Consider the following 14,686-nt stretch of genomic DNA (forward strand, 5'->3'; position numbering starts at 1 on the left):
TTCTTCCTGCATTTAGTAAACCTTTAGAAATGAGTCCTGAAGGGGAAATTTAAGGGATTTATCCTGCCTTCTCCCTCTCTTGGGAAGGCCCCCGATCTCCTTTTTTCATCTATTTGAGATATTTTTTCTCAACCTTGTTCTTTTTGTGCTGTAGTGACTGATGCAGGGATAACCCAAATGAAGTAATCAGAATCTATCTACAGAATTTTTGTATTGTGTCAAAGAAGAGAATCTGTCTCTCCTCAATCAGCAGCTACTGGTAGCCAAGTTTCCTCAGGTGGTGAGTGAATAATGGCAATGGCTGGAAAGAAGTAGGTGGACCAACGTGGCAGAGTCCTTGGACTCTTGACTGACCTGGCTTCAATTGTTTTGAGGCTCAAATTCATCTCTGCTGATGACAGTTTAATTCTTAATTATACCATGAATCCCGAGAGACAAGAGATTTTTTTTTTTTTTTTTTTTTTTTTTGGTCAGTGTGAGTCTAAGCTGATTTTTCTATAATTTGTCACCAAGAGTCCTAACTGATGTAAACCTCATCAGAAAAGTAGTGTTTCTGTCCTTATTTAAAACTCTGTTTGACAATTCTAGCACAAAAAAAGGATAAGCTGCCATGAAAGTACATTTACTCATGCATTTTTATGACTATTTAAAGTAAGTGGCAGGGTACGGTGACTCATGCCTGTAATCCCAGCACTTTGGGACGCTGAGGTGAGCGGATCACCTGATGTTGGGAGTTCAAGACCAGCCTGGCCAACATGGTGAAACCCTGTCTCTACTAAAAATACAAAAATTAACCAGGCATGGTGGTGCAAGCCTGTAATCCCAGCTATTCAGGACACTGAGGCAGGAGAATCGCTTGAACCTGGGAAGCAGAGGTTGCAGTGCGTCGAGATCACACCTCTACACTCCAGCCTGGCAACAGAGAGAGACTCCATCTCAAAAAAAAAAAAAAAAAAAGAGGCATTTAAAAGCTACAGCTAAACAGTGATTCCATAAGATAATACTTATTGGAATTACATTTTAAAGAAATAAACACTTGTTTATAAATATATAACTTTTACATCAACCTTAAACATCAGTCCTGCATCAGTACTAGATCTGGCCACAGATTTTAGTTGCAAAATTTCTAACTAAACCAACCCCAGATGATTTAAGTAGAAAATATCTTATTAAAAGTATATTGGAAGAATTTCAGTTTCAGCAATGGCAGTGTAGCCTGTCTAGGAAAATTCCCTTTCCTAAATATCTATGATAAACTCTGGATAAAATATAAAAGAAAAAGTCCCAACTATTTGAAGGTACTGTAGAGTATCCAAAAAGAGGCATGAGCTTGATTAGATGCTTGGAAAAGGGAACAAAACTAGATGAAGTCTTCATTGATGCAGCTTTGTTCGTAAAGGTATTCACCAGTCCCCATGGCATGGGACCGAGAGAATTCAAGAAGAAAGTGGCGGTATTATTGGCTTACTGTTTCAGAGAATAGAATTTAGGGATGCCAGAACAGCTATAAATGAAGAGGAAAAAGTCCTGAAAAGGAAAACCTATGGATGAGACAGTCTTTAAATATGTATATGAGCTTCCTTCAAATCTGTGACTATACATGTATGGGAGAGGCTTCAAATAGCAGAAAACAAAGCAAAAGCTAGAAGTGCGAAAAAGCAGAACACTGCAACTCATTACAGGGGAAACAGTTTGAAGTTTGAATCTATTGAAGTATAGAGGCTTGGTAAACACCTTAGGCTTTCCATTGAAACGTCAGAAGGGAATGCCTTAAGAGTGAATGCTGGCCAGGCGTAGTGACTCACGCCTATAATCCCAGCGCTTTGGGAGTCTGAGACGGGTGGATCACTTGAGGTCAGAGACCAGCCTGGCCAATGTGGTGAAATCCCATCTTTACTAAAAATATGAAAATTAGCTAGGCTTTGTGGTCTATGCCTGTAATCCTAGCTACTCAGGTGGTTGAGACAGGAGAATCGCTTGAACCCAGGAGGCAGAGGCTACAGTGAGCTGAGATTGTGCCACTGCACTCCAGCCTGGGTGACAGAGGGAAAGTCCATCTCAAAACAAGCAAACAAAAATTGTGAATGCCGACCAGGTGCAGTGGCTTATGCCTGTAATTCCCGCACTTTGAGAGGCCAAGGCAGGTGGATTACTTGAGGTCAGGAGTTCAAGACCAGTCTGGCTGTCATGGTAAAATCTTGTCTGTACTAAAAATCTAAAAATTAGCTGAGCATGGTGGCAAACGCTTGTAATCCTAGCTACTTAGGAGACTCAGGCAAGAGAATTGCTTGAACCCTGGAGGCAGAAGTTACAGTGAGCTGAGATCATACCATTGCATTCCAGCCTGGGCTACAGAGCAAGAGTACATCAAAAATATATAAATAAATAAATAAATAAATAAATAAATAAATAAATAAATGAAAGAAAGAAAGAAAGAAAGAAAGAAAGAAAGAAAGAAAGAAAGGGTAAATGCTATTTATCAGGTTTATCAGGACTAAAGATTCTTTCTATAACTGAGAAAAAATTCCAAAGAGAAGCACCATAGCAAAATATAATACCAAGCCTCCAGAAGTTCAAGGTTTTCATCCAGTAAACTGATGGCTAGATAAACATATCTTTCACAATAACCAATATACAACAAAAATAATTTGAAAAACTACATATGCAAAAAAAGCTGAAAATTATAACCCATAATCAAAAGACAAAGCAGTCAATAGGAACAGAAATTAAGATGCTCAATGTGTGTTCATTATTATTATCATCATCAATATTTGATGTAAAAGGCTCTCTGAAAGAAATCACAGAAGAACATGGTCAGTTTATATATATATATATATGAATGAAAGTATGTTTGGCGCTGTCACAACACAGAGTGGCATAATGGTTAGTAACATAGGCTTACCACACAGCCATTGTGGGACACTGGGACTCAGATTTCTAGCCTGAAAAACGAGGGAACAATGTCAGTCATATAAAGTTGCTGTAAAGATCAAACCAGCTAAGAAATATAAACTACTGAACAGTGCCTGACACAAAATCAACACAAAATAAACACCAATTAATGGTAGCAGGAAGGAAAGAGTGCTCTTCACCAACATTTTACCTTCAGAAATTGGTTAAGAAGAAATGAGTGCTTGGGAACCCTCCTGTTAGAGCTGAGGAACACAAATAACCCCAAGATATGACCCAACTAAGAAATGAGACACCAGAGTCAGCAGCTCCCAGGACTCAAGAGCATGTCATGTCATAGATCTGGGGTCCAAGTGGACTTCCCAATATCCCAGTCCTGAATTAGCCAGATGTGCCCTTCAGTCCTTGGCTGAGCTGGACTGAGACCTCCTCCAAAGGGAGAAATAAATATGCATCCTGAAGAGAGCTGACTCTGAAAGACAGAGAAACCCACAGAGGCTGAGTTTCACCAGCACAACTACTTCCAAGCACATTCCTCGGGTAAGTCATTTCTCTTCCCAAGGGGAGGACTGAATGAGCTTATGGTGAGAGGCTGAAAGCTTTTCTCCTTTATTTTTCCCTCATGGGAGAGGAGTGGAAGTGCTATCCTCTCTGTGGGAACCTGCAGACTATGGACATTTCCCCCAACAGTTGGCATTGACTATCTGCATGTTTCTGTATCCACATCTATACAAGAATCTAAGTGGGAATGACCTCCAAAGTGATCTGATAGTAGCAAGGCACTATTCTAGTTTTTTCAAATTTTTAAGTCTCTTCTTTAAATTATTTTTTTGGCAGACTCCATCCTAGACACAGCATACCAGAGTATACCAGAGTCTCCAAAGGGCTAAGCTCAGGAATCTATTCTCAAGCTCCTCATATAGTCAGGCAGGCAATGATCATATCTGGGGACCATTAGAAATTATCTAATGCATACCTTCTGAACTTCAAATTTGTAGTATTCTCATTTTCTGCTCAATAAGCTGAATTTCAACATAGTTCACAGTTTTTCATATCCACCATGGCATTCTGCCGAGGAACTACAACTCGTGTTCTCTAAACCCATCTGTTCTAAGAATGCTGGACTGGTTATCAACTTCTAATGTACCTTGCTTAAACTTTCCTCTCTCACTGTGTCCCTGACGGAACTGCAGAAGACAGAACAACTGCACTAACCATCTCTTTCTGCGTATCCCATGTCTCCACAGAGGCCACTGTGTCTTCATAAAGCTAACTGCCACGATTTTCACCACTGATATTTTTTTCTTCATGATTTTCCATTTTCTACTTGAGCATTAAAATATCAGGGAGAAGAGGAAGATAACCATATAGCAGTTGGTACAATAAGATATGTGCCCCAGCACAGTATATGCTAAGTATTCAGAATTTATAGTTATATTAGATAACTATAAATTGGAAAACTATTAACAGAGTTATATTAGATAAGTAATCTTTTTCTCATCTTCAAGGCTTACAAAATTAATTGTTTTAAGTGATATTCAAAAAAGGAAGGTACTCACATCAACCCAATTAAAAGCACATTTTCTATAGCTGAATGTAACAATCTTAATCCAAATCATTCACCAAAGTTGTTTAACTTTCTTAAAGGAAGGCTCTAGACATTTGCTTTTTAAAAAGTATCTTGCAAAGCCGTTATGAGGTAGAAGAAAAGTTTAAATGCACTACATTTTTCTACTCCATTGTAACTAAAATCACTACTCACAGGACGTGTAGAGCTTCTGCATTTGGGTCCATCACATTTTCCACTGTCATATGAGTGTACTCTTAAGGTTCTCACTTTATCGTCGGCATAATATATTTTGCTTCCAGAATGCCCAGTAAAGCTGAAATTTTTCATTTAAAGTGATATAAAAAATTTCCCAAATATCTACTTAGCAATCTTAAATCTGAGTTTTGGCAAGACAATTTAATGCATACGAAATGAAAACACTACATTTCTCACTCTCTCTCACACACTCACAGATTAAAACCTCAAAATTTTCAGTGTATTTCCTCTTTCTTATACAGCTCAATTTTTATGCAGCTTATAATTTAAAAGCAATTTTAAACATGATTGTCATAAAAATATTTTAAAACAGAGATGAAATATATAAAGGCAGATATAGATCGTCAATGGTTACATTGGGCACATCACATTTCTTTAGAAATAGAACTGTTTCTGCTACTGTAAACAAACTTTTTTCTCACACATTTAAAGTGAGATTAGTGCTGACATAAAATTATCACTCTACGCACAGTCTGAGTGTTTGCACTGGGTTTGAGGTACATTTTCTTCATCTTCACAGCCCCATCACTCTTACTTGAGACTATGGGTCAACGGAAGTTTGCAGGCTAAAACCATTCAATAATATTTTCATCAATGCTGGAATGATAGTAAGTAACATTACAAAATATCAGAGGCCAAAAATGTTTCTTTGTTGGAGCCCAAGATTTTAACTTATTCTTCGTTGCCTGAAAATACTGCTCATTTAACCTCTTTAGGAAAAAAAAATATTTTGGAGATGAATAATTCCTTCCTTAATGCTTCACCCAAGACGATTGCTTCACACTTATCCTCTGATGCTTTGTTGTTTTCATCCATTTGATGTAGCAGGCACCAAGAATCATCTTTCCTTTGGTGATCTGGCATAACGATCTCTTATGCTTTTTGCTAGTTGTTTGATAAATATTTTGTAAATTTTTCCATGGTATGTATGCACTGTTTTTTGTAGTTCCAATTCTAAAGGTTTTATTAAGGAATGAACGTTGTCATCTTGAAAGAACAATTTCTCAGCGCTTCATAAACAGCTCTAAAAGCTGGTTGCTTATCATCATGGTAAACACCTCTGTTCCCGTGAAGAATAAAGATTCCTTCTTCTGCTTCTTGGCAACTGCTTCCATATAGACAATGATCTGGATGATAATTCCATTGACACGGAGAGACAAAAGGGCTTTCTGGATTGTGAAAAACATGATATCCAACAAATCTTGATCACCCATGTCATGTTTAGCTTGTATATTTTAAGCCATGTCATAAGTATGTCTCCTCATTGTAGTCGCACAGTTGTCACATCATTCTTGAAATACTTCCTTCTCATTCCAGTCATGTTTGTCAACATTACTCCAGAGTTTCCTCCAGCTTTTCCACGGTATGGATGCCTAGCAAAGCGACTATACCATCCTATTCGAGGTTCCTTGGGTTCTGGTGCCATTGCAGCAATTTGTGTGGAATGAAATTTCTTTAGTAAAGACCAAATAGTATCAACTGGTCATAAAAAAAGGGCTATCAGTGTGGGAGTCAACTTATTTCAGGAATAACGGCAAGGACAATCTCTGCAAACCACATGGTTTAAAAAGGTTTTCCACTCTGCTGCATTCTCACTTGGAAAGGTTATGGGGTATATTGTATAATTAAATATTTGGAGAAATGACCCCTGTCAAATCTTCCTTTAAAGCTGTGATGTAGCTGATCTTCAGCAAAAACCTGGAATTGAAAAGCTTTGATCCTGAAAATGATAGCTGACTTCAACATGGCCATAGTTTCTTCCAGTCTTTCACCACAGGCAACTATAGCTAGATGCATTTTCTCAACAGGCTGTATTTTCAGACTACACCTGTCCCACCCGCCTGGATGCGCAGCGGGACCAGCCTTGCCCGCTCCTCTCACTGCACCACATCTGCCTCCAGCCAGTCAAGAAGCCACTGCGTGCCTGCGTCTTCCAGTCACTGCCACCTTTTCCTTCCTCCAGGGATGTGGCAGCTGGCTGAAGGCGTAAAGGAGCAAGCAGAAGCCGCAGGCCAGACAGAGCGCCACCAGGCACAAGTAGCGCTGCATGGCCCCAGCCACCTTCCTTGGTCTCTGTCTCTGCCACGCCTACCTGGGGAACTGGAGCAGAGGGAGCCTAGTTCTGGAAATTTACCGTTTTTACTCTCCATGGATTCAACAGCAGTGTCTAAAAGAAAAAAAATCATCAATCAATCATTTATATATATTTTAATATAAAGATAAAACAGTGCGAACCAGTGGAACTGGATAGAAAGTAATTCAATTTTACAGAACACATCTGTTTTCCAGGCTCTTACTTTTAATAAACATAAAAAGAGCCATATATATTTCTGTGGAATTCCCCTTTTACTTAAGAATTCATTAGCGAATTAGTTTAATGAGGCTGTTTTATTAGAGGCTGTAGTTTCATTCAAAAATTAGAATAGGAACAATGACTTGTAAAAATTCATTTTATTTTTGAGATGGAGTCTCACTCTGTTGTCCAGGCTGGAGTGCAGTGGCATGATCTCGGCTCACTGCAACCTCCACGTCCAGGGTTCAAGCCATTATCCTGCCTCAGCCTCCTGAGTAGCTGGGATTACAGGCGCGTGCCACCACGCCCAGCTAAACTTTTTTTGTGTTTTTAATAGAGACGAAGTTTCACCATCTTGGCCAGGCTGGTCTTAAACTCCTGACCTCGTGATCAGCCCGCCTCGGCCTTCCAAAGTGCTGGGATTATAGGCGTGAGCCACCGCGCCCGGCTGGAAGTTCTTTCTTCTTAAAAGGATCATAAATATAATTCACAGAGGCATGACACTTTTACTAATATAGATTGACTTTTTGCTTCAAATAACCCATTCGTACATCTAAATTAATTTTGGTCTGTATGTGTGTGTGCATGTGTGTGTGCGTGGATGTGTGTGTATAAATTGCAGTAAAGGGTAAAAGGGAAGGTGGGAAAAAGGGAGATGGTCTAACATTTTTCACACATTTTTTAAATACACCAAAGATATGTGGTAAAAACAATGGTGTGGTGAAAACAAAATGTTGCAAACTAGATAAAAGACTTAGCTCCAGGTCCCGTCCCATCCAGTCCGGAGGCGGCGCCCGCCAGCGTTAAGCTCCAGGCAGTTCAACAAGGGCCGCTCCTACAGGTTCTTGCGGGAGGTCAAGAACAGACTCCTCTCCAAATATGACCCCAGAAGGAGGCAGAGCTCCGCAGCTGGATCACGGGACTCACCGGCCTCTCCATCGCCCCGATTTTCAGAAGGGCCTGAAGGATGGGATTATCTTATGCACATTCATGAACAAACTGCAGCCGGCCTCAGTCTCTAAGATCAACCGCTTCCATGTAGAACTGGCACCAGCTGGAAAACCTCTCCAACTTCCTCAAGGCCATGGTCAGCTACAGCATGAACCCCCTGGACTTATTTGAGGCCAACCACCTGTTTGAGAGTGGGAACGTGACCCAGGTGCAGGTGTCTCTTCTTGCCCTGGCAGGGAAGGCCAAGACTAAGGGGCTGCAGACCAGGATGGACATCGGTGACAAGTACTAAGAGAAGCAGGAGCGGAACTTCCACGACGCCACCATGAAAGCCGGCCAGTGCCTCATCAGGCTGCCCATTACCAACAAATGTGCCAGCCAGTCAGGCATGACCATGTACGGCAGGGCACGGGGAGGCATCTCTACGACCCAAGAACCACATCCTGCCCCCGCCATGGACAACTCCAGATGGGCACAAACAAATGTGCCAGCCAGGTGGGCTTTTTGACTCCTGGGACCCGGTGGCACATCCACCATGCCAAGCTGGGAATCAACAACTGTGACAACTCCTCCATGTCCCTGAAGATGGGCTACAGGCAAGGCGCCAACCAGAGCGGCCAGGTCTTTGGCCAGATCTTCAAATACACGGCCCCAAGTACTACCCGGAAGCCCAGTGGCCCATGGGGCTCCCTCGGGTGCCGGCGACTGCCCGGGGCCAGGGGAGGCCCCTGAATATCTCCCTTACAACCAGGAGGAGACCGGCTACTGAGGCTCCCAGCACACTCTCTCCCCAGACGGTCTCCCCGTCTGGGTGTTTGGGTTTTTCTGTGTTTCCGTCTTTTTTTTTCCAACCTGTTCAGTGCTACCAGTCAACTGAGGGTCTGTGAGTGGCGGCGTGGGATCAGGCAGCAGGGTTTTTTTCCCCACACCCCTCCCCATTGCTTTGGTTCCTTCGCAGGACTGAGCCACCGGGCTCTGGGGAAAGGGATCAAGGCCTTTTCCTGATGCGTGTAGGATAAGGGTCCCCACTGGCATGTCCAGGCTGTGCACCGAGCTGTGCTGGGGAGAAGAAACCTGGGCGTGGAGGAAACCGGACCCAGAAGATTTCCAGTGGCCTCTCTTCTTCCCCTTTTTGTCAGCCAGTTTGTGGTTTCTGTGCCCACAAAATCTTCAGGAGGTATTAACTAAAGAAAACTTTTTTTTCCTGAGGAACGGCACGGAGACAGTGGAGAGGGTGCTGGGAAATAAGTGCCCTGGGAGAGGGGGCCCAGACACGATGCTAAAATATCTCAGGCTCCTGAGTGGCTGGATTTCCCTAGGACCGTCAGACCTACATTGGGGCCCGGTGAGAAAACTGAGGCCCGTACAGGGTAGTGGAATTCTGAGTTGCCAAGGTTAAGCCTGACCCCTCTCCATCCTAGCTCCCCCACCCCCGTGGCCCTCACTAGGATTTTTGTTTGTTTGTTTGTGTTTTTTTGAGATGGAGTCTCACTCTGTCGCCCAGGCTGAAACACAGTGGAGTGATCTCGCCTCACTGCACCAGCCTCCCACGCTCAAGCGATTCTCCTGCCTCAGCCTCCAGAGTAGCTGGGACTACAGGCGTGTGCCACCACGCCTGGCTAATGTTTTGTATTTTTATTAGAGACAGGATTTCACCATGTTTGCCAGGTTGATCTGGAACTCTTGCCCTCATGTGATCCCCCCGCCTCGTCCTCCCAAAGTGTTGGGGTAACAGGCATGAGACACCACGCCCAGCTCCTCAGTAGGTTTTAAGGAGCCTTAGCCCTCCTTCTCCCCTTAGGGCCTGACCAGGTATACTGGTCTATCAAGAAGCTTACAGTCCTGGCAGATGGTGAAGGGGAGCCAGTGTGTCACATGGTCAGAGAGGGAGTAAGAGAGAGAAGGGGGCAGTCCCATGCTGTTTTTAACAATCAGATCTCTCATGAACTCACTGTGAAGAACTCACTCAAGTGGATTGTGATAAACTAAGCTTGTCCAACCCGCAGCTTGTGGGCTGAATGCAGGTCAGAACAGCTTTGAATGTGGACCAAAACAGAATTGTCAACTTTCTTAAAACATAAGCGATTTTGTGTGCATGTCTGTGTATGTGTGTCTTTTCCTTTTTTCTTTTCTTTTTTCTTTTTTTTCTTAACTCATCAGTTATTTTCGGTGTAATTTATGTGTGGCCCAAGAAAATTCTTCTTCCAATGTGGCCCAGGGAAGCCAAAAGGTTGGACATTCCTGTGCTAAACTATTCATAAGGGATCCACCCCATGATCCAATACCTCTCACTGGGTCCCACCTCCAACACTGGGGATCACATTTCAGCATGAGATTTGGAGGGAACACACATCCAATCTCTATCAGGGGTATGTGCCCATTATTGAGACAGGCTGTAGAGTACGCACACTTTCAAACGGGTCCTGTCATATTATTTTCTGAAATGTTTAAAACCATTTAATTTCCCATCCATTGCCCATAAAGGCTGTTTTCCTCATATCCTCATCACTCAATGTTATCTAGGATTCTTAAATTTTCTAAACAAGTGGTGAAAATACAGATCACATTTTATTTGTACACATTGCATTTGTCAGATTGTTAATAGTGTATCGGATTCTTTGGCCCATTTTGCTATTGAGTTTACTATTTTCTTTGTTCATTTGAATATCAATCATATTCACTTTACCCTAAGCAGTGTCAACATTTTCTATTATTGTCATACGTCTGATAACTTTGTATGCCAGCTTTTATTGAAATGAGTCTTTATGATTGTTATACTTATTCTAAAGTTTTTGTATTTAATTAAATTTGTTGGATTAGTATATCTTTTATTAAACTGGGACAACAAGCCCAAATCTATGTTTTGTTGGGTTCATTCAGATTTAGAATTCAGATAACTTTTTGGTGGATAAATTATTTTTATCATAATGAAGAATGGCTATCATAATGCAATATGATCATTTCTGCCAATGCTTAATGTTTTGTAGTCCACTTTGTTTATGTGATCAGGAGGGCAAGACCTGAATGACTTTGACCAACTCAGCGTTCTGGACCTCCTAGTCCTCAGAATGATTTTAGAATGTTCCAAGAAGACAATATCCTGAGATGGGGAGAAACTGTCTGGGACAGTCTGGACTCTGTCCTTGTTTTTCCTAGAACAGGATATTCCTGCAATTCTTAAACTCCAAGAACCAAGGTGCACATGGGGTGTGAAACCTCGGGTGGAGCACTCAGGGGTTCCTCAGCTGCAGTACACAGTGGGGCATGTGCAAAGGAGACTCTGTCAACCGTGGGCAACTTTTATGACCTCAAGGGTCAGGCTTGTCATCATAGAACTTAGGCTTTTGCTGATTCTTCCTGCTCCTCTGTTAGTAATAAATGTAGTTTGTCTGATTTACTGTGTGAGCATTCTTCTGTTTCTGGCAGCTTGCTTTATATAAAATACCTCCTGCTAGACCTACGAATCTATGCAATGTGGAAGTGTCATAGAGGTAAACAAGCAACTTAACTGAGTTGAAAAGTAACATACATAACATGGGGCCACTGCAGCAAGGGGCAAAATGATCCCGCCAAAATGTCATATGTGACCATTCCAGACATATTGGGGAAGAAGAAATTGGATGCTGAAACTCAGAGAGATCTGAAGATCTTATCCAAGCCAAAAGGAGGCTAATAAAGCCAGGGAATTCCACTGTACTCTGATTCAAGAGTACAAGCTTCATCTCAGAGAAGAGCAATGCAATGGCACCAGTGATCAGACCAGGGAGACCCTCTGCCACAGAGAAAGCAGAGATCTAGAGAATAGCACGAAGACAATAAAAGACTCCAGATTCAATTTCCCTTTGCCTTGAGGCCACAGAAATCCCAAAGCATGTGAACATCTTCTTGGAGGCATTTAACTAAAAGAACAATTGAAACTTGAAGAAAATGTGAGTCAAAAGTTAAATTTAAAGATATGTTACTTTCTCCAACCCTCCCCCACCAATTCACCACAGGATGAGTCTAGTGAGATAAAACATGTCATTTATACAAAATACAGAAGTTTTATGTTCTTTATGTGAGCAGAAATATGTTCAAATTTTACTCAATAAATGTGTTTTGTTTTACTACTAGAAATAGTAAATTTCACTTGGTCATTACTTAATTTTATAATTATCTTTATTTAAATTTGTATCAGCTCACTCCCGGGTATCTACCTACAGGAAAAGAAGTCATATGAAAAAGACACATGTACACACATTTATAGCAGCACCATTTGCAGTTGCAATAATGTGGAACCAGGTTAAATGTCTATCAGCCGATGAATAGACAAAGAAAATGTGTTATAGATACACCATGGAATACTACCCAGCTCGGAAAATGAACCAAATAATGGCATTCGCAGCAACCAGGATGGAGTTAGAGATGATTATTTTAAGTGAAGTATCTCACGAATAAAAAAACAAATAGGATATGTTCTCACAAGTGGGAGCTAAGCTAAGAGGGTGTAAAGGCGTAAGAATGACATAATGGACTTTGGGGACTCGGATGGAAGGTTCGGGGGGTTAAGGTACACATTGGGTACAGTGTACACTACTCGAGTAATGGGTACAGCAAAGTCTCAGAAATCACCACTAAATAACTTTTCTATGTAATGGAAAACCACTTGTTTTCCCAAAACTATTTCAATGTAGTAATATATAGGAAAACAATGAATATGATAGTCTTGAGGTGCAACATTCACTGGATTTCATATGGGAGAAAAACAGCTAAAATCAAACACGTGGACAGGCAGTCAGAACATTGTCCATCACATACATAGTAAAATTAATAGGAGGCCAAACGTTCATGAGGAGAGTCCATTTGGAATAGCCTGCACCTGCAGTGAGGATGTACGCCATAGGGCACACATAACTCATGTTAGGGAGAAAACGTATAATTTTACTCAATGTGAAAACATCTTCGGAAATAGCTCACTCCATGCTGTCCAGATGCATTTCTGTACTGTAGAGACTAAGAGTCATCAAAGTGAAAAACCTCTGCCCCGCTCCAAGTTCTGCTTCACACAGGAGTAATACTACTGGAGGGAAAAGCCATACATGTCCCAAGTGAGGGAAAGCCTTTACATATCAGTCATTTCTTATGAGACATATGAAAATTCACACTGAATAAAAACCGTATGAATGTAACAAAAGTCAGAAAGTCTTTAGATATTCCCTACACCTGAATAAACATTTAAGAAAGAGCATTCTGGAGAAGCCCTATGGATGTAAGGAATGTGGGAAAGTCTTCAGCAAGCTTCAAAACATGCACATATAAGGAGCCACGCTGGAAAAGAAAAACCCCTATAAATGTGACAAATGTGGAAAAGACTTTGCAAAGTCATCAGAATTAAAAGTCATCTTAAGATTTACAATAATGAGAAGCCCTGTGGGTGAAAACGGGGAAATCATCATTAATTTTTTTCACCATACTCAATATGAGAGGAGGACATACTGGAAGGGAGCTCAATGAGTTAACATGCATAAGAACATCTTCCTGAACTCTCGTATCTTATAGAAGTGTGAAAAGAAACCCTCTGAAGGTAAAGTCTATGGAAAGCCTTTGATCTTCATTCATCTTGAGTACCTATTTGTTCTCACACTGGAGAGAAGCTGTGAAAGTAAGGAATACGACAAAAAGCCTCAGTGTTGCCTCAGACTCATAATTCATACAAGAACTCACACTGCAGAGACAGCTTGTCGAAGTAAAAAATGTAGAAAAGACCTCTTTAAACACTTATCCCTCCTGTTGCACAAGATTCCACGCCCTGGAGGGAGACTACAGTGGGAATGAACATAAGAAAGTTTCAGTTCCAGCTCTTCACTTATTGGGCATGAATGAGCACATAGTAGGACTGAAGCACTGTAAACGTTAACAGTGTTGCCATTATCATTGTCTTATCCTTCAAGTAGAACCCAAATTCATACGTTTCTAGTTTTTCCTTTCTTAACAAAATGGTATAAGATGACAGATATCAGTCTTAGCACCCTTTCTGCTCTGCCACGTTAATGTTGCTATGTAGTAGCTTGGTTACAATTCACTCACACATGGTTTCATTCTCAATGTGAAGCCCTCTCTGTGCTCCATTCACTTTAGATTTAGAATTCATCTCCTCCATGATACCTTTTTTGTCAGTTTGTTTTTGTTGGTCACAATTTGACTGCATTATGGTCACATTATGCGGTTTTAATGGTGCCGATTTGGTGTACCTGTTACGACTTTCATTTCGGTGTAATAGGGTCAATTCTGTCCATTTCCCTGCTATATCCATTATTCTCATCTTCTTCACTAAGGGAAGATGGAACTTTTTACAAGGAGCACTATTGAAATGCCTTTATTTATGTCGTTATCCTTATTTCATTATTTAATTAAATTTTTTTTTTTTTTTAAATGGTCTCACTCTGTCTCCCAGGCTGGAGTGCAGCGGTATGATCAGAGCTCACTACAGCCTTGAACTCCTGGGCCGTTGTGATCTCCCAGCTCAGACTCCTGAGTAGGTAGGAGTGCAGGCATAACAGGTGTGCACCACCACGCCAAACTTTTGTTTGTTTTTGTAGAGACTGAGTCCCTTTATGTTGCCTGGAATGGTTTCAAATTCCGGGGCTCAAGTGATTCTCCCACCTTGGCCTCCCAAATTGCTGGAATTACAGGCATGAGCCACCATGGCCGCCCCTGATTAATGTCTT

The 14,686-nt window shown here is 41.4% G+C and overlaps 2 pseudogenes; one reads left to right on the forward strand and one right to left on the reverse strand.

Annotated features, from left to right (window-relative positions):
* Nucleotides 1–5,573: 5,573 nt before the first annotated feature.
* LOC139358543 (glucoside xylosyltransferase 1 pseudogene) lies at nucleotides 5,574–6,857 on the reverse strand (annotated as a pseudogene).
* On the forward strand, nucleotides 6,783–11,353 carry LOC139358362 (calponin-2 pseudogene; annotated as a pseudogene).
* Nucleotides 11,354–14,686: the final 3,333 nt, after the last annotated feature.

Source organism: Macaca nemestrina, chromosome 15, assembly GCF_043159975.1.
Source record: "Macaca nemestrina isolate mMacNem1 chromosome 15, mMacNem.hap1, whole genome shotgun sequence".
Taxonomy (NCBI): domain Eukaryota; kingdom Metazoa; phylum Chordata; class Mammalia; order Primates; family Cercopithecidae; genus Macaca; species Macaca nemestrina.